General features: G+C 43.9%; 1 protein-coding gene across 3 annotated transcripts in view; it reads right to left on the minus strand.

Annotated features, from left to right (window-relative positions):
* The window catches only part of MRTFA (myocardin related transcription factor A), a 222,449-nt gene extending 201,634 nt beyond the window's left edge, over positions 1-20,815 (minus strand). The window contains exon 1 of one of the 3 annotated variants that reach the window (XM_023221912.2): positions 20,574-20,815. The gene's annotated coding sequence lies outside the window, so the exon portion shown is untranslated. The remainder of the gene's footprint in view (positions 1-20,573) is intronic. The other 2 variants (XM_023221913.1, XM_031934611.1) reach the window with 2 other exon arrangements.
* Between the last annotated feature and the right edge of the window lie 485 nt (positions 20,816-21,300).

A 21,300-nucleotide genomic window follows, 5' to 3' on the forward strand; every position in this document is an offset into this window, starting at 1 on the left:
AATTATTTCATTAAGTTTATTATTTTGTTATTTTTATTAGATTTATACCTAAGTATACAAATTTTTTAAATTTAAATTGTTCATCAACATTTAAAAAAAAAAAGAAAATTCACATTTTAAGAATTCCAGACTTCTGGCTTCTTTCTGAAAAGAAATCAGAAGGTCAGCAATTCTAGTCTACACTCCTTCGTGCCAAAAATATACGAGAACTAACAAGTGGATACCTTAGAGCATGTACTCTTCAATTTGTCACAGTTCCTACCACTCTTTATTAAAATCCATGATATGCCCCATACCGTTCATTTAAGGCACCTGCTTGGAGCCTACAGCGAGCAAAAGGCTTGAGGGAAGAGGAAAGAGCATGGTATGATTAGATGTGTATTTTAAAACTCTGGCTTCAGTGTGGAGATCTGACTGAAGGGAGTTAGAGGGAATGATGGATGGAAGAAAATCAATTAAGCATTTATTTAATTGGTTTAACTGGAAATAGTGTGGCTTAGACTAGCTAGAGTAGTTTTAGTGGCAGAGATGAGGTGGTGACAAATGAGGTAATATTTATGGAGTGATTATCAACAGAAATTGATGATGGAAGGGATGTGAGGAGGGAAAGGGAGATGCCAAAGATGCCCCTTCAGGTTTCTGACTTATGTTAACAAGATAGATACAAGTGCCATTTACAGAAATGGGGAACGTTGGAGCCAGAGCAACTTCAGCAGTAGGAAATGAGGACTAAGAGTTCAGTTTGGAATGTAAATTTGAGATGTCTGTGAGACATCCCAATGGAGACAGAAAGTGACTAGCATTCAAAAAAGATGGAGAGGCTGGGCACAGTGTCTCATGTCTGTAATCCCAGCACTTTGGAAGGCTGAGGCGGGTGGATCACTTAAACCCAGGAGTTTGAGCCCAGCCTGGGCAACATAGTGAAACAAAATATATTCTACGAAAAAATACAAAAATTAGCTGGCCATGGTGGTGCACACCTGCAATCCCAGCTACTTGGGAGGCTGAGGTGGGACGATTGCTTGAGCCCCAGGGACATAGTTTGCAGTGACATGAGATGGCATCACTGCACTCCAGCCTGGAGGACAGTGTGAGACTCTATCTCAGAAAATAAAAGAAAGACAAAATAAAAAGGGAGAAGAGAGAAGGCGGTAGGGAGGGAGGGCAGGCAGGCAAAATGATGAAGATACACATTTTGGAATCATTGTCATGTAAACATAATTTAAAGCTATGGGACTGGATGAGGTCTCTCACAGAGAAAATAAAAGGATTTAAGGCTGAGTCGAGAAAATCTCACACACGGAGGCCAAACTGAAAAGGGGCTAGCAAAAGAGGCAAAAAATGGCAGGAGTGGTAGAAAGAATGGCCTAGCCATTAGGAGAATAATGTCCTACAAATAATCAACTATGTCAAATGCCATTTGAGAGGTAAAATAAGAATTCAATTCATTCATTCATTCATTCATTCAAAAAGTACTTATTAACACCTACTACATGCCAAGTACTGTTGGTGTTGAGGATACAGCAATTAACAAAGTCGCTGCCCTTGTACAGACTATCATCTAGTGGGAAGAGATGGACAACAAACAGATGAATGTCAAGTGGTAATAAGTCCTCTGGAGAAAAGTGAAGCAGGAAAAGGGGAGTACGGAATGCCAGGGATTGAGGAGTAAGGTTGCCTTTTTTTGGTTTTGTTTTGTTTTTTGAGACAGAGTCTCGCTCTGTTGCCCAGGTTGGAGTGCAGTGGCACAATCTCGGCTCATTGCAAGCTCCACCTCCCTGGTTAGTGCCATTCTCCTGTCTCAGCCTCCCAAGTAGCTGGCACTACAGGCGCCCGCCACCATGCCCCACTAACTTTTTTGTATTTTTGGTAGAGACGGGGTTTCACCGTGTTAGCCAGGATGGTCTTGATCTCCTCAGCTCGTGACCCACCCACCTTGGCCTCCCAAAGTGCTGGGATTACAGGCGTGAGCCACCATGCCTGGTTGCCTTTTTATATACGGTAACCTCTCTAATAAGGAGACATCTGAGAAAATATCTGAAAAAAGTGAGGAAGTAAACCATGTGAAGATTCAGGGAGAGAGTATTTCAGGTAGAGGGAACAGCAAGCACAAAGACCTGGCAGATGCAGGAAAAGCAGGGAAACCAGTGGGGTTGCCACAGAATAAGCAAAGGGAGGAGTGGTAGATATTGAAACTGGCTTCAGCTACTATTAATAACTGGAGAATAGATAATAAGAAATCAAGCGTAGAAGCAGAGAATGCACTTCAAAAGAAGATATTGCAGGATGGGCATGGGGGCTCATGCTTTTAATTCCAGCACTTTGGGAGGCCAAGGCAGGCAGATCACTTGAGGTCAGGAATTCAAGAACAGCCTGGCCAACATGGCGAAACCAGTCTCTACTAAAAATACAAAAATTAGCCAGGTGTGGTGGTACTCGCCTGTAATCCCAGCTATTCAGGAGGCTGGGGTGGGAGACTCTCTTGAACTCGGGAGGCAGAGGTTGCAGTGAGCCAAGATTGTGCCGCTGTACTCCAGCCTGGGTGACACAGCAAGACTCCTCCTCAAAAAAAAGTAAAAATATATATGATATATATAAAACATATATATAACATATACGTATATTTTATATATAACATATATATTTTAGAGAGAGAGACAGAGCGCACGCGCACGCGCAATAATCCAGGCAAGAAATAATAATGATGGTCTGATGGTCGGTTTTATGTGTCAGCTTGGCTAAGCTACAGTCCCCAATTATTCAACCAAACATTAATCTGAAGCATTATTGTGAAAGTATTTTGTAGATGTAGTTAACATTCATAATCACTTGGCTTTAAGGGGGCTGTCCTAGATAATCTGGATGGGCCTGATTCAATCCACTGAAAGGCTTCAAGGGCTGGGTGTGGTGGCTCACAGGAAGTGAAAAGTAGAGAAAATCTATGTTGTTGTACAGAATTCATATACTGTTATAAACAGAATGTTGGTAAAAATATGAATGTTAAAGGTACTGTTGACAAGTACTCAGAAGGAAATGAGGAACATGTTATTGGAAACTAACAGAAAGATGATCCTTGCTTTATAGTAGCAGAAAGGTTAGCTAAATTGTGTCCAACAGTTGTATGGAAAGCAGAATTTTTTTTTTTTTTTTTTTTTTTTTGAGACGGAGTCTTGCTCTGTCGCCCAGGCTGGAGTGCAGTGGCCGGATCTCAGCTCACTGCAACCTCCGCCTCCCGGGTTCACGCCATTCTCCTGCCTCAGCCTCCCGAATAGCTGGGACCACAGGCGCCGGCCACCTCGCCCAGCTAATTTTTTGTATTTTTAGTAGAGATGGGGTTTCACCGTGTTAGCCAGGATGGTCTCAATCTCCTGACCTCGTGATCCGCCCGTCTTAGCCTCCCAAAGTGCTGGGATTACAGGCTTGAGCCACCACGCCCGGCCTGGAAAGCAGAATTTTTAAGCAAGGACTTTGGAAATTTAGATTCCCAAGCAACATACTGAAGGTACAGCCTGGTTTCTTCTTGTTATTTACAGCAAAACGTAAGAGGAAAAATTAATAGGAGAAATGTTAAACAAAAAGAAATCAGTACTTGATGATTTGGGAAATTCTCAGCTTACCTGGATCACAAAACTTTATTATTATTATTATTATTATTTTTTGGAGACAGAGTCTCACTGTCACCCAGGCTGGAGTGCAGCGGCATGATCTTGGCTCAATGCAGCCTCCGCCTCCCAGGTTCAAGCAATTCTCCCACTTCAGCCTCCTGAGTAGTTGGGACTACAGGCACACACCACCACACCTGGCTCTTTGTTTTTTTTTTTTTTTTAGACAGAGTTTTGCTCTTGTTGCTCAGGCTGGAGTGCAATGGCGCAATCTCGTCTCACCATAACCTCCACCTCCTGGATTCAAGTGATTCTCCTACTCAGCCTCCCGAGTAGCCACGATTACAGGCATGTATCACCACGCCTGGCTAATTTTGTATTTTTAGTAAAGATGGGGTTTCTCCATGTTGGTCAGGCTCGTCTTGAACTCCCGACCTCAGGTGATCTGCCCGTCTTGGCCTCCCAAAGTGCTGGGATCACAGGCATGAGTCACAGCACCCAGTCAATTTTTTTTTTTTTTTTTTTTTTTTGTATTTTTAGTAGAGACAGAGTTTCACGATATTGGCCAGGCTGGTTTTGAACTCCTGACCTCAGGTGATCCACCAGGCTTGGCTTCCCAAAGTGCTGGGATTACAGGCATGAGCCACTGCACCCAGCCAACAAAATATGTTAAAATTCAGAAATTCACTGTTAAGCATGCTGTGGAAAGTCAAGCATGTGGCAGGACAACCTCTGAGTCATGCTGAAGGGATTAGGCGTGTGACTCACGAATTCCCTCAGCCAACCATAAGCAGAAGGTAGGAATGGAGATGGGATTATCTGGAAAAGCTCTATAGAGAACCCTCTTGTCTAATGACAGGAACCCCCAAGATACACATAGGAGACCCACAAGGTTTCTGATAATATCAGCAGAAACACTGTCAGCACACGGACTGAAAGGACAAAGAAAGAATGAAATAAAGGAAGGCTGTTGGCTGGATGTGGTAGCTCACGCCTGTAATCCCAGCACTTTGGCAGGCCAAGGTAGGATAGCTTGGCCCCAGGAGTTCGAGACCAGCCTGGGCAACAAAATGAGACCATCCCTACAAAAAATACAAAAAATGAGCCAAGTGTGGTGGTGCATGCCTGTAGTCCCAGCTACTCAGGAGGCTGAGGCGGGAGAATTGCTTGAGCCCCAGGAGATGGAGGCTGTACTGAGCCATGATTGTGTCACTGCACTCCAGCCTGGGTGACAGAGTAAGACTCTGTCCAAAAATAAAAAAAAAAGAAGGCTGAAAGATGTTGAACTACCAAAATTCTACATGTCTACATGTAGCAATCAGGCTAATAAAACTACTCTTTCAGCCATAAAAAGAAAGAAAACTCTGATATATGCTACAACATGGATGAATCTTGAGGACATTATACTAAGTGACCTAAGCTAGTCACAAAAGACAAATATTGTATGGTTCCACTTGTATGAAGTACTTAAGAGTAATCAAAATCAAAGAGACGAAAAGGGAATGGTGGTTCACAGGGGCTCCGGAGAGGAGAATGGGGAGTCATCGTCTAATGGGTATAGAGTTTCAGTTTTGCAAGATAAAAAGAGTTCTGGAGATGAATGGCAGTGATGGTTTCACAACAATATGAATGTACTTAATACCATTGGACAGTACACTTAAAAATGGTTATGATGGTAAATTTTAATACAATTTTTAAACACTGTGGGCTAAAACTACTCAGTTGCAAATATATGCTTCTCTTCAAGAAAAGGAAAGGATAACTATGAAAGCAGAAGCTAGAGCACAGACTCAGAGGGCAGAGTCTCAAGTAAAAGAAAATTACTCACAGGCTTTGAGACATAATAAAAATTTTCCCTGCTGGATTTTGAAATTACTTGGTACCAATAACCCATTTATTCCTAGGATTTTCTCTCTTTTGTAATAGGAATTATCTATAACTGCTATATTATACATGTCTGACCAGTATATTTTGGGAACAGGTAACAGAAGATTTAGATAATGAGACTTTTAACTTCAGAGCTGGTGACAGATGAGATCTTGGGCTTGAGTTGATGTTGCAATGGGTTGAGACTTTTGGGGATGTTGGAATGAGATGGGTGTATTTTGCCTGTGGAACAGATGAGCAGAGAAGAGACTATGGTAGGCTGAAAAATGTCCCAAAACATTCTAATACCTGGAATTTGTGAATGTTACCTTTTATAGCAAAAACAGCTAGGAGTCTTCACAGGTATGATTAAATAAAGAATTTTGGAATGGAGGTTATCCTGATTATCCAGGTAGGCCCTAAGTCCAATCATATGTCCTTACAAGAGAACAGGGAGGCAGAGAGAGATATGACAAAAACAGTGCAGGAGAAAGAGATGTGCAGAGAGTGATTTAAAGACGCTAACCTTGAAGACTGAAGTGACACTGCCACAAGCCAAGGAAAGCCAGTAGCCACCAGAAGGTGGAAGAGGTAAAGAACAGACTTTCCCCTAAAGCCTCTGGACAGAATACAGCCCTTATGACATCCTGAATTTGAGCCGGTAAGACTGATTCAAATGTATGACCTCCAGAACTATAAGAGAATGAATATGTGTTGTTGTGAGGCACCAAGAATGTAGTAATTTCTTACAGTAGCCACAGGAAACTAAACTAACAGAGATGGCTTGGAAGAGGGTGATTATGGTGGAGTTGATTAAGTAGTGATCAGATTATGGACATAACTTAAAGACAGAGCTAACAGTATTTGCTGATGAACTGGATTCTATAAAGTGGGAAAGAAAGAGAAGATGACTCCAAGGTTCTTTCCTGAGTAACTAGAAGAGTTATTTTACTAAACTAGGAAAAATTCAACATGTTCAGCAACATGTAAGCTAGCAGTGATCACAATGAGAACTGTTTTGGCAGAATTGGGGGCTGGATACCAGATTAGAGAGAGTTAGAAAGTCCAGAGTACTATGTTCTTAGAATTTCCTTTGAATAACATTCTGTTGCCTTTCAATGTTATTCCTCTATTCGTTGCCCTCCCCTTTACCTAGCTCCAATCTTTAATAGACCAAAGTTATGTAACATGGTGACTGATTCTCAAAGCAGGCCAAAATGTTCAGGATACTGACCTTTAAGCCAAGAGAGGACAGAATCAGGAAAGGGATGTTCATTCACTTAAGAAGTATTTATTGAGTGTCTACTATACATCATGCCTGGCACTATTCTGGATGCTGAGAATAGGGCAGTGAAAAGACAGATATGCTCCCTGGCATCACAAAGCTTGTGAGAAAAACATTTCAAAATTACATATTTAATTGTAATTGTGGTTAATGCTACAAAGGAAAATTTTTGAGTGCTATGAAAATTAACATGTATTGAATGCCTATTACAGGTTAAATGCTTTACATTCGGGTAACTGAATTTACCTCTCACAACTATATAATAAGTACATGGAGTTTCAAAAAGATGCACCAAGCATGGTGGTTCACGTCTGCAATCCCGGCACTTTTGAGAGGATGAGGCGAGAGGATCACTTGAACCACCCTGGGCAACACAGAGACCCCATCTCTACAAAAAAACTTAAAATTATTAGCACATGCCTCTGGTCCCAGCTACTCAGGAGGCTGAAGCAGGAAGATCACTTGGGCCCAGGACATAAAGGCTACAGTGAGCCGTGTTCAAGCCACTGAACTCCAGCCTGAGCAATGAAGCAAGATCCTGTGTCAAAAGAAAATTATTTCAATTTAAAAATTTAAAAAAATTGGCCAGGCACAGTGGCTAACACCTGTAATCTCAGCACTTTGGGAGGCCGAGGTGGGTAGATCACTTGAGGTCAGGAATTTGAGATAAGCCTGGCCAACACAGTGAAACTCCATCTCGACCAAAAATTTTAAAAAATTAGCCGGGCGTGGTCAGGCACACCTGTAATCCTAGCTACTCAGGAGGCTGAGGCAGGAGAATCGCCTGAATCCAGGAGGCAGACGTTGCAGTGAGCTGAGATCACGCCACTGCACTCCAGCCTGGGCAACAGAGTGAGACTCCATCTCAAAAAAAAAAAAAAAAAAGATTAAAAAATATTAATTCCCTTGTCTAAGATCACTGAGCCAGTGAGCAATAGAGCCAGAATTAAAAACAGGTGCATTCAACCCCATCACTACCATCCCTAAACAGTAGGGAAACCTCCTATGCTTTTTAAAAACAAAGCAAATAAGTAGCCAGAAGAGGCAGGGTGGATCATGAAGGTAAAGTTTTGAGAATCCCTGCTCTAGAAAGCATTTTCTAAGCTTTCTAAGCTCACTTCATGAAGGTGAATTTTGGAAGGCATTCAAAAATCCCTTGACACTCTCCAAATAGAACAAAAGGTTACACTATAATTAACTCAGTGTTATTTGGGCAGCCAACAGGCTATTAGACATGTTGAAAATAAAATGTCATGATTAGCTTGTCCAAATTGTGTAAGTTATGCTCGGTTTCCATACATATTGATTCTGCCAGATATACTTTAAGAATCAGTTTTCGGGTAAAGGTCAAAATATTAACTTTTTAAAAACGGTCATTCATGCTACAGAGTGTCTGATCTAGGAAAATGATTAATCCACTGATTCAGGGTACGTAAAGACTCATGACAGGATGCGCGTGTTGGCTCACACCTGTAATCCCAGCACTTTGGGAGGCCGAGGTGGGATGATCACGAGGTCAGGAGATCAAAACCATCCTGGCTAACATGGTGAAATTCCATCTCTACTGAAAATACAAAAAATTAGCCAGGCGTGGTGGCAGATGCCTGTAGTCCCAGTTACTTGGGAGGCTGAGGCAGGAGAATGGCGTAAATCCGGGAGGCAGAGCGTGTAGTGAGCGGAGATCGTGCCACTGTACTCCAGCCTGGGTGACAGAGCAAGACTCCATCTCAAAAAAAAAAAAAAAAAACTCATGACAGATATCACACAAATGAACCATAACATCCTATGAACTTCTGGGTAAAAGAAATCTTTAAATTTATTTCAAATGACTAGCATATGATACGTTATGTTCCTGGTTCCCTGTTCCCATTCCAGGACCCCTAACCCCCCCAAAAAAAATCTGAACAAAAAGGAATTATCAACAAGATAATGAAAAATAGTTCAATGAATCTATAAAATAGAATAAAAAGCTCAGTGGCTCATGCCTGTAATCCCAACACTTTAAGAGGCCAAGATGGGAGGATCACTTGAGCCCAGGAGATCAAGATCAGCCTGGGCAACAGAGTGAGACCCCATCCCTAAAAAAAAAAAAAAAATAGGAGGGGCATGGTGGCTTACACCCGTAATCCCAACACTTTGGGAAGCCAAGGCAGGAAGGCTGCTTGAGGCGAGGAGTTCACAACCAGCCCAGGCAACATAGCAAGACCCTATCTCTAAATAAATAAATAAATAAGGCCTGGCAGGGTGGCTGACGCCCGTAATCCGTAACTTTGGGAGGCTGAGGAGGGAAGATCACTTGAGGTCTGGAGTTTGAGATCAGCCAAGCCAATAGGTGAAACCCTATCTCTACCAAAAATACAAAAATTAGTTGGGCATGGTGGCAGGCGCTTGTAATTCCCAGTGACTCGGGAGTCTGAGGCACAAGAATCGCTTGAACCCCAGAGGCGGAGATTGCAGTGAGCCGAGACTGAGCCACTACACTCCAGCCTAGGTGACAGAAGTCGACAACTACATCTCATAAATAAAAATAAATATATAACACAGAATAAGTAAATAGAATAAAAACCCACAACCTCTTTCCCTTCAATGCCACAACCTTAGAGCATGAACCTGGAGTGCCAGATTTAAAGCGTGAAAGGCTCTTGCATAGAAGCTTTAGTTCAAGTGATTTCTTCTCATAAAAAGTGATTATTCAAGGGAAAAGAAAGAAAATAACACTTTTTTTTTTTTTTTTGAGACAGAGTCTCACTCTGTCCCCCAGGGTGGAATGCAGTGGCATGATCTCAACTCACTGCAACCTCTGCTTCCCCAGTTCAAGCAATTCTCTTGCCTCAGCCTCCCAAGTAGCTGGGATTACAGACACCCACCACCACACCCGGCTAATTTTTTGGTATTTTTAGTATAGACGGGGTTTCGCCATCTTGGCCAGGCTGGTCTCGAGCTCCTGACCTCAGGTGATCTACCCACCTTGGCCCCCCGAAGTGCTGGGATTACAGGCATGAGCCACCATGCCCGTCCTAACCTTTACTCTTGAGATGAGGTCTGGCTCTGTCACCCAGGCTGGAGTGCAGCGGTGCAACCACGGCTCACTGCAACCTTCACCTCGCAAGCTCAAGCAATTCTCCCACCTCAGTTTCCAGAGTAGCTGGGACTACGGGTGCACACTGCCATGCCCAGTTATTTTTTGTATTTTTTGTAGATTTTTTGTAGAGACGGGGTTTTGCCATATTGTCCAAGTTGGTCTCAAACCTCTGAGATCAAGCAATCCTCCCAAAGTGCTGGAATTACAAGGCATGAGCCACCACACCCAGCCACCCCTTACTTTTAATTTCTAAATTTATCTTGCTCTACATTTTAAAGGAAAGACAATATATACACATATATATGGCAAACTCAAAAAGACTACTTTAAATATATCCATCATACAACTAAATACAAAATATAAAGCCAGGGCCAGGCACTGTGGCTCATGCCTATAATCCTAACACTTTGAGAGGTCAAGGCAGGAGAACTGCTTGAGGCCAGGGGTTCAAGGTTATGGTGAGCTGCGATCATGCCACTGTGATCCAGTCTGGGTATCAGAATGAGACCCTGTCTCTCACACACACACGCGCGCGCGCCAAAGTTCCAACCATGATAACACCACTCTTAACACCAAAATTCAACACAGTGCATTCTAAAGTATTAGGAAAGGACAACTTTCCAAGTTCCTGTAAATTTTGTGGTAAAGAAAATATGTACAAATTAACCACAATCAAGAGACTCTGGTATCAATTACCCCATTTACAATTTAAAAGATACTGAAACACTGACAAAAAAAATTCTAAAAATGTGGATATTATAGTATGCCCTTATTTGGTAATTTTTTCTTTCTGAGACAGAGTCTCACTCTGTTGCCCAGGCTAGAGTGCAGTGGCACAAACACAGCTCACTGCAGCCTCCATCTCCCAGGCTCATGCACTACAGGTGCATGTCACCATGCCCAGCTGCTTTTTTTATTTCTTGTAGAGACGGGGTCTTGTCACGTTGCCCAGGCTGGTCTTGAACTCCTGGGCTCAAGTGATCCTCCCACCTCGGCCTCCCAAAGTGCATTATGGATTACAGGTGTGAGCCATAATGCCTGGCCCTTATTTGGCAAGTATTAATTGAGCAACCTAAGATGTGAAGTTACTATTACAGTTTTCCATCTCAAGAATGGCAATCAGATACATATAAGGAATACTGCAAAGAATATTTTCTGAACTATAACATCTTGATTACTACTACAAAGAATTCTCACCACAACTGACATTTTCACTAACTATGCAAAAGACACTGAACACAAACAAACATTTACTAGAAGCAAAATTAAGAACTTCATACACATTACGGTAGGAAGTCAGAATTATTTAATTCAAAAACAGATCTGGATTCAACTCCTGGCCAGGCATAGTGGCTCATGCCTGTAATCTCAACAGTTTAGGAGGTCAAGGCTTGAGGGCAAGAGTTCAAGATCAGCCTGGGGAACACTGTGAGACCCCGCCTGCACAAAAAAATTTAGCCAGGCATGGTTGGACATGCCTATAGTCCTAGTTATGCAGGAGAACTGCTTCAGCGCAGGAGTTTGAGGTTACAGTGAGCTATGATCCCGCCACTACACTCATGTTTGGAAGACAAAGCAAGACTCTGTCTAAAAAAAAACAAAAAAGCAAAACAACAACAAAAATCCTAACTGTTACCTTCCTAAATTAGTTCCTCTCCCCAAGCTTCTCTTTGCTCATCTGCAAAATGTTGCTCCTACCACTTATTTCAGAGTTCATATGAGGATTAATAAGGTAGCAGAGTGTCTACCATAAAGTAGATGCCCCTATTACTTCCCTCTTTATATTTCTGCATAATCCTTACAACGACCTCACATTGTAAGGATTACTAACTCTAGTTTACAGCTGAATCACAAGAAGGTTGAGGAGTAAGTTTACAGTTACATACCTGGTAACTGTCAGTACCCAGATCTGTTGTGCCCTGAAACTTGACATGGACATGTTACCTCACTGGTTATTTTACTCTGTCATATTATGAAATGCAGAAACTTTGTTTGAATTATGCCCATTATGCTTTAAATTTTAATACAAGAAAAATGGTTTTCAAAAAACCAGAATCACCCATAATTTCCACTCCTAATTTTAGAGGACAAAGACCTGTAAATAGCCTACCTATCTACAAATTCAGTAACAAACAGAGGACACACTCCAGATCTCAAAATGAACTAGCCAAATTACTCATTACAAGCTCTCATTTACACAGAGAATGATTTATAAATGCATATCAATAAGAATGAGTGGGGAGCAAATGAACCAGACATACCACAGAAGCAAAAACATGGAAGTAAAAAGACATTTTGACAACACTCTTTCTTCCAAGGATTCTACAGATCTTCTATTACTGCTATATGAGCCGGCCTTAAATATTGTGTGAAGAACTGGCCTGGGCTCAGTCCCTGGACTGTTGCAGAACTCAAATCATTTAATTTCACAGTACCTCCTCCCACTAAACAATGAGAGAACTGGACTTGAATCATGAACCACAGAACTGAAGGCAACTTGAGCAATTAGTTCCACCCAATGCACACTGACAGGTCGCCCAATTTCTGCTTTTACACCTGCAGTGACATAGAATTTAATTATCTTCTCTCCTCATACATGTGATACGGATTTAGTATGTTTAAGAATCTTGGCCAGGCATGGTGGCTCACACCTGTAATCCCAACACTTTGGGAGGCCAAGGTAGGAGGATTGCTGTGGCCAGGAATTTGAGACTAGTCTAGGCAACATAGCAAGACTCTCTTCTCTACAAAAAAATTTTTTAAATTAGCCAAGCAGAGGCTGGGCACGGTGGCTCACATCTGTAATCCCAGCACTTTGGGAGGCCGAGGTGGGCAGATCACTTGAAGTCAGGAGTTGGAGATCAGCCTGTCCAATATGGTGAAACCCCATCTCTACGAAAAATACAAAAAAATTAGCCAGGCATGGTGGCGCATGCCTGTAGTCCCAGCTACCTGGGAGGCTGAGGCAGGAGAATGGCTTGAGCCCAGGAGGTGGTGGTTGCAGTGAGCCAAGATCGCACCACTGCAATCCAGCCTGGTCAACAGAGCAAGACTCCATCTCAAAAATAAAAATGAAAATAAAAAATAATAATTACCCAAGCAGGCCAGGCACAGTGGCTCACGCCTGTAATCTCAATACTTTGGGAGGCCAAGGCGGGGGGATCGCCTGAGGTCAGGAGTTTGAGACCAGCCTGGCCAACATAGTGAAACCCCATCTCTACTAAAAAAAATACAAAAAATTAGCTGGGCGTGGTGGCGGGCACCTGTAATCCCAGCTACTCGGGAGGCTGAAGCAGGAGAATTGCTTGAACCTGGGAGGCGGAGATCGCGCCACTGCACTCCAGCCTGGGAGACAGAGCAAGATTCTGTCTCAAAAAAAAAAAAAAAAATTAGCCAAGCGTAGTGGTGCATGCTGTTGTCCTAGCTACTCAGAAGGCAGAGGCAGGAGAATTACTTAAGACAAGGAATTTGAGGTTGCAGTAAGCTATGATCCTACCATATGCTTCACAAGAGCTTAGGGGTGGAACTAGGGTCCACACTAAAAATACCTAGAATGAGAACCCGTGTGGCTGAGTCTGAGGGACAAGGTCAATCTGGAGGGCATTTAAAAGGTACAGGACTGGCCAAGCACAGTAGCTCATGCTTATAATACCAGTGCTTTGGGAGGCCGAGGCAGGCGGATCATCTGAGGTCAGGAGTTTGAGATCAGCCTGGCCAACATACAGTGAAACCCTGCCTCTACTAAAAAATACAAAAATTAGCTAGGCGTGGTGGCACACACCTGTAATCCCAGGTACTTGGGAAGCTGATGCAGGAGAATCGCTTGAACCTGGGAGGCAGCGGTTGCAGTGAGCCATGATCACACCACTGTGCTCTAGCCTGGGCAAGAGAATGAGACTCTCTCAAAAAATAAAAATAAAAAAAAAAGGTACAGGACTGGTGTGGTAGCTGGATGACAGAGTGAGACTCTGTCTCTTTAAAAACAAAACAAAAGAAACCAACAAAAAACACCCGGGCAGTTTTTAAGTCAATAGAATCGTTTTTCTGTTGTACAAAATTAGAGACTTCAGATTTCAACTTGAAGAAAGCTGAATCCATTTCTATTTCCTTGCCTTTCCTTTTGAGGTAACAAATCTACTTCCTAAAGTAGTTAAATGGAAGTCATCTTCATTAGGAAGATGACTACTGCCTCTAAAGAGTTTATCTAAACTGATGGAGTTTCACAAAATCCATCTTTTGAATTCCAAAACTTCCATACTCCAGATTTAGAAGTTTCTTTTTTGTTGTTGTTGTTGAGATGGAGTCTCGCTCTATCACCCAGGCTGGAGTGCAGTGGTCGGATCTCAGCTCACTGCAAGCTCCACCTCCCGGGTTCCCGCCATTCTCCTGCCTCAGCCTCCTGAGTAGCTGGGACTACAGGTGCCTGCCACCTCGCCCGGCTAGATTTTTGTATTTTTTTAGTAGAGACGGGGTTTCACCGTGTTAGCCAGGATGGTCTCGATCTCCTGACCTCATGATCCACCCGTCTCGGCCTCCCAAAGTGCTGGGATTACAGGCTTGAGCCACCGCGCCCGGCCTAGAAGTTTCTTATAATTAACTTTCTTAATTTATTTATTTACTTGAGACAGTGTCTCATCTGTTAACCAGGCTGGAGCACAGTGGTATGATCACAGCTCATTGCAGCCTCAACCTCCTAGGCTCAAGCAATCCTCCTGTCTCAGCCTCTCACATGGCTGAGATTACAGGCATGAGCCACAGCAACAGGCCTGTACCTTTGAAATTCCCTCCAGATTAACCTTGTTCCTCAAACTCAGCCACACAGGTTCTCATTCTAGGTATTTTTATTATGGGCCCTAGCTGCTGTGAAGCACCTGCTCTTTCAAGTACTGCTTCTGGCTAAACCTATTCTGCAGACAGAGAGCCCAGATGGTAAGAGACACCCTTAATGGCAACTGTGCACCTCCTTGGGTCTTATTTTAACTGTGGTATTCACCTAAAGTAACTGGTTCACTCTACTTTGTAAAATAAAAATTATCTAGATGTAGGTACTTGACATAGAAAAACCGATGGTGAAGCAACCATGGTTAACATTTAAAAGCCTCTTTCTGCACACTCATATCAGTCTATATTCATTCATCTCTCTGATTCCAAACTAATTCACCCATAGTCAGTTCTACGCTACTGCCCAAAACCAACGATGATCATAATAACCATGAAAATGACATGCATGTAAAGCTGTTCCAGGGACTTTATTTTTTAATTTATTTAATCCTCACAGCAGCAATATGCCCCATTTTTATCCCCATTTTACAGCTAGTGAGTCACAGAGAAGATAAAGTAGCAAGAGTATCATAGTCACACAGCCAGCAAGTTCATACACACAGTCAGCAAGTAGTGCCAGGATTCTGATCTATGCAGTATGACTGTGGTATTTATGTTCTTAACTACTTATGCTCTGTACCTGCCCATCTATCACTAACTTACTGTGTTCATCAATATAAAAAAAAAAATGACTCCACCTTCACCATATACATAGATTTCAAATATTTTTCTTTATGTCAATGCTGGCCTAAATTACTTAAAACATTTCATGTGAACCTAATTGTCTACCTCCACATAGTAAACACACAATAAATATTTATAAATATCTGATAAAGGAATTAAATATCTCCCATTCCCTCATTCCTCCAAAGGTAATCTTTCGTACTCTGAGTCCCTCCCTCTCCCCTACTTCAACACTTCAGTACCTTCTTTCAACATCTTCTACTTTGGCCAGGCGCGGTGGCTCACACCTGTAATCCCAGTGCTTTGGGAGGCCGAAGGGGGCAGATCACAAGGTCAAGAGATCGAGGCCATCCTGGCTAACACGGTGAAACCCCGTCTCTACTAAAAATACAAAAAATTAGCCAGGCGTGGTGGAGGGCGCCTGCAGTCCCAGCTACTCGGGAGGCTGAGACAGGAGAATGGCTTGAACCCGGGAGGCGGAGCTTGCAGTGAGCCGAGATCGCGCCACTGCACTCCAGCCTGGGTGACAGAGTGAGACTCCATCTCAAAAAAAAAAAAAAAAAAAAAAAAAAACATTTTCTACTTTACCCACTGTGGTGGCCAGCCTCCAAGATGGCCCCCAATGACCCTCACCTCCTGCCATTTACATTCTTGTGTAGTCCCTTCCCACAATGTGTAGCCAACAGAATACTAGAGAAATGATGGTATGTGACTTCTGAAGTTAAGTCATAAAAGGCAATGCAGCAGCTTAGTCTTTTGTATTACATGCTCTGAGGCAAGCTGGCTGTCATGCCATGAAGGCATTCATGCAGAGAGGCCAACCTCCACCTCCCTGGTTCAAGCAATTCTTATGCCTCAGCCTCCTGAGTGGCTGGGATTACAGGCATGGGCTGCCAGTCCTGGCTAATTTTTTTTTTTTTTTTTTTTTTTTTTTTTGAGATAAAGTCTCACTCTGTCCCCCAGGCTGGAGTGCAGTGGCGCAATCTTGGCTCACTGCAACCTCTGCCTCCCAGGTTCAAGCGATTCTCGTGCCTCAGCCACCTGAGTAGTTGGGACTACATGCGTGCATCACCAAATCTGCCTAATTTTTGCATTTTTAGTAGAGACAGGGTTTCACCATGTTGGCCAGGCTGATCTCGATCTCCTGACCTCAAGGGATCCACCTGCCTCACTCTCCCAAAATGCTGAGAATACATGTGTGAGCCACCACGCCCAGCCATTATTCCAATTTTTTGAGAGACCTGAGTTTGAATCACTCAGCCAAGCTGATTCCAAATTCCTGACTCACAGAAACTGTGAAAAATAAGAAATGTTAATTGTCTTGAACACTAACTTTCGAGGTAATCTGTTACACAGGAAGACAGCTAACACACCCGCTCTCCAAAGCTCTAAGTTCCTGGAGAGCGGAGGCTATTTCCTTGATTCTCAAAACTCTATTAAGGCCTTAGACATAAACAGTACCCATATTTGCTGAATTGTGTCAGTGGGTCACTTTCTTCGTTCAATGTTCCCTTTCTTCCAAAATGTATTCATCTATAAAAACTACTCCCCAAGCCTATACCACTTCGTCCATAATCCATCAACGTTTTATCTCTTCTTTGTCTTTTTTTTTTTTTTTTTTTTTTGAGACGGAGTCTCGCTCTGTCGCCCGGGCTGGAGTGCAGTGGCTGGATCTCAGCTCACTGCAAGCTCCGCCTCCCAGGTTCACGCCATTCTCCTGCCTCAGCCTCCCGAGTAGCTGGGACTACAGGCGGCCGCCACCTCGCCCGGCTAGTTTTTTGTATTTTTTAGTAGAGACGGGGTTTCACCGTGTTAGCCAGGATGGTCTCGATCTCCTGACCTCATGATCCGCCCATCTTGGCCTCCCAAAGTGCTGGAATTACAGGCTTGAGCCACCGCGCCCGGCCCTCTTCTCTTTCAAAAACCTGAAATATAACCTCCTGACCAAAGCTTTTTCTCAGTAGATAAAAATGTTCCTTATGTTTGTCAATTGCAACTACCAACCCTAGCATTTATGTGACTATATTTCACACAAGAACACGGAGTAAATATATATTTGTTCACGTTCATCTTATATTCAAGAAATATTTACTGAGCAGCTGCTATGTCCCAAGAACTGCTCTTGAAGCTGGGAAGAAAAACAAATATCTTCACCCCTGGGGAGCTTACAGTAGTATTTGAGCTTGCCACAGTGTTTTCTCTAAATATAATACAATAATCTTTGTTAATACGACTTAAAAATTCTAATTTCCCCTTTGTAAATTAAATGGCCGTAAATCTACAAATCCTTTTTTAAATACACTTAAATAAGTATTTAAGCTGCACTCTCAAAGAAAGTTGATACCTGTTTAACAAAGTTAGTAAAGTGCTTCATATAGAATCTGTATATATCAATGTACTCCATTTTTACTGAATGTTCCCACAGGCCATACTTTTAGGAAATACTACCAAATTTATAAGCATAAATATACAAATAAAGACAACCTTTATTTATTACATCGCCTTAGTGACTCTAAATCAAATATGAAACATTTCATAGAAAGTAACTTGTAACAGATGTGATAAAATGATAATAATAATAATATGGGTAGAACTTTCTAACCTCTTTTATATTTACCTCTACAAAAGCATGTTAAAAGGAAGAGTATACCACACTTTTAAGTCAGAGATTCAAGTCCTGGTTCTGTTAACCCTGTATCCCTAAATGAGTTATTTAACTAATTGCAGCCTATTTCCCTATCCTTAAGCAACACAATCAAAGCCTAACTTTTATATAGTGGGCATCAAGGAATGTTAGTTTCCTTCTCCTTCCCTGGGGCTTATAACTGGTATATCAGAAGATTTATCAGGATTTTTTTTTTCTTTCCTTTTGAGACAGGGTCTCACTGCATGTTCAGGATGGAGTGCAGTGTGAATATAGTTTAGTGCCACCACAAACTCCTGGGCTCAAGGGATCCTCCTGCCTCAGCCTCCTGAGTAGCTGGGACTACAGGTGCAAGCCACCACGTCTGCTAATTCTTTAATTTTTTTGTGGAGACAAGGTATCACTATGTTGCCCAAGCGGGTCTCAACTCGAACTCCTGGCCTCAAGTGATCCTCCTGCCTTGGCCTCCCAAAGTGCTAGGATTAGAGGCTTAAGCCACTGTGCCCAGCCTACCAGAAAACCTTTCCAAGCTGTTATTTCTCTTCGGAATTTCCTCTCCTTCATTTGGGTTAACATTCAGCTCAAATGCCATTTTCTTTGAAGCCTTCCATACATCCACAGGAAAAGCTCCCTTGACTCTCCCAGTAAAGTCTGGATTTAGAGTTTATTCCAGTGCGTTACAATCATCTGCCATTTTTTTGCCTCTCTCACTAGACTGTGAGCTCCTCATGAGCAGCGACAGTATCTCACTTATCTTGATAGCCCCAGCCCTTAGAAAAACACCTGGCACATTACAAACATGGAACAAAAAGTCTGCTGAATGAATAAATGAAGTCATCCCTTAAGTAGTACTTGTAATTACTACCGGGTGACCCAAACTTTATGGTTTTGCCCTTTACAGGCTGATTCTATTTCGTACTCTTTTTAATCACTCCCTAATAGCATCTGGCAGAGTACTGAGGACATGGAAAGTCTCCAATAAATACTTTTGGGTGATGGGATACATATTACTCTTCCACCTCTCTTGATTTGACTCTAAATAACTTATTCAAGTGGATGTGACTTTTGGAAGCCTTCTTAAAGAGGGGCTCTTCTTAACAGTTACTGGCCAAAAACTGAAACAAACACTAGAGCTAGACTACAGATATTTTCTTTGCAGGTGTTTTTAAAGAACGCAGTAATGGATCGCTTCTTTCTAAATCATTTCAATAAGAAATAGTAACATAAAGCCCTTTGATCCACTACGAAATATGCAAACGACATTAGGCAAAACTTAGTTTAATAATTTCCAGCCAAAGGTTCCCCACCCTGCAGTCATAGGGCTGCGGGCCAGCTGGCTGTACCACCTCACCCCCAGGAGATGACTGTTTTTCAACAGTAAAACCGCATAAATGACATTTGGAGTTCTGGGGGTCTTCTGAAATAAAACATGTAAGTTTAACATCTTATTGACAGTTAAGTCTTATGTTACAGGTTTCGGCTTGATGTAGAAAAGACCCTGAAAAGATCTCAAAAACTTGCAACTCGGGGACATTCCAGACGTCTTATGAGTTTAAAACTATGCAAAAACATATGAAGCATGGGGTAATTCCATTATTATATTTAAGTGATGTATTCCACATTCCTGTATATACACACACTTCATGCCAAATAGAGGCTGGCAAGCAGTTAACCGTTCAACTGCCCTTTCGTTACGCTGCATAATAGGCAGACAACAGAGAGAACTCTTGACAAAGCCAAGCTGGGCTAGTGCTTAATGACTGCCAAACCAGTCATTCTCAACATCCCAAAAGCAAACATTCCTTGGGCCCTTACTATGGGCCAAGCACTGTCTTAAACGTTTCACGTGTATTATTTCATTCGACACTTACAACAAACAGCCGTATGCTACTAGTGCTATTATCCTCATTTTTCAGACGAGGAAACCAAGGCACAAGATTACATAGCTAGCAAGTGGTAGGTTTGGGAGTCGTCTCAAAAGGTCCAGCCCTAGGCACTATGGAGTATCAAAAGTACCCGAAGCGGGGAGGGTGGACTGCAATCAGTGTCCTGACAGACGCTCTCTTAGAGGGTAAAGTTCTTGGCCATCAAGTTTCAGATCTGCAGAGCCCGGTACACCTGGCAGCATTCAGGTTGCTATACTGGCACCAACAACTCCAACTGAGTCTCCCTGCCTGGGAATCCCAAGGACTGCACTTTGATCCTGAAGGTCTGCACAAGACCCCAGAGAAAGCGGACGACACCCCGTCCCTGCAATCAAAACACACCCCGGGAGAAGCAAGGGCGAGGACCTCCGTGCCTCCCCGCCCCGCGCAGCACGGCCCCGTCAGGCGGTGCACAGGTGCAGGACCGCGCCCGCCCGCCCGGCCTGGCCCCGGCCCGGGTCCCAGCCCCGGCACAGTGACCGCCGCTCTGCGACTCAGGCCCTGAGGGCAGGGGCAGAAGGCCGGCGGGAAGAGGGCCCGGGACGCGAGGGCCGCTTTGCCCGACCCCTCGAGGGCGTGCGCAGCGGGGTCGGGAGAAAAAGGATGCTCCGGGCGGGGCGGGGCCGCGGTGGGGGAGGGGTCCCCAGCCCGGACTCCCACTCACCGCCTCACGCGGCTCCCGGCCGGGTTCCGCGGCTCGCCCCACTCCGGCTCTGGCCGCCCGCGTCTCCTCTCGAGGTTCACTGTCCAGCCCCGGCGTACGGAGCTGGGAAGTCGCCGCCAGCGGAGGGCGTGTGGCCAGCGGCAACGGAGAAGGTGGGTAGGATGGGACCGTCGCTCTCGCCGCCGCGGCCACCACAGACACTGCCGCCGCCGGCTCCTCTCAGCCGCGGAAGCTGCGGGCCCGCCCACCACGCCCGCCTCCCGTCCTGAAGACTGTCCGCTGGAGAAGTGACGGCGGCGCTAGCCAATCAGAGGCCTGATCGGGGTCGTTATCGTCGGACTAAGGGGCGGGCGGAGAAGGAAGCAGCACGAAGAAGGCGAAGACGGAGGCGTGACTTCCTGTGAGTGGCGGCAGGACGCAGCCAATGGGTAACGGGGAGATGATCTCATCTCTGAGGAAAGTCTGGAACTGGCCGAGCGGCGGCGAGGAGGTCGGCGACGAGCCGGGGGCGGAGCGCTGGGCCTTAAAGAGGCCGCAGCCCACTGGTCACCCTGTGAAGGGAAGGGCGGTGGACCCTGCCGGATCTTGCCAAGTTGCCAAGGGGTCAATGCCCAGGGGCGAGTAATTACTGCATTAATCCCAGACCCCATTCCGATTCTTCTCGGGGACTGAAGGGTCTCCGCCTGGGACTCCGAAGTCGATCATTTCACATTCACGCTTCGCAAAA

This window comes from Piliocolobus tephrosceles, chromosome 19 (genome assembly GCF_002776525.5).
Source record: "Piliocolobus tephrosceles isolate RC106 chromosome 19, ASM277652v3, whole genome shotgun sequence".
Taxonomy (NCBI): domain Eukaryota; kingdom Metazoa; phylum Chordata; class Mammalia; order Primates; family Cercopithecidae; genus Piliocolobus; species Piliocolobus tephrosceles.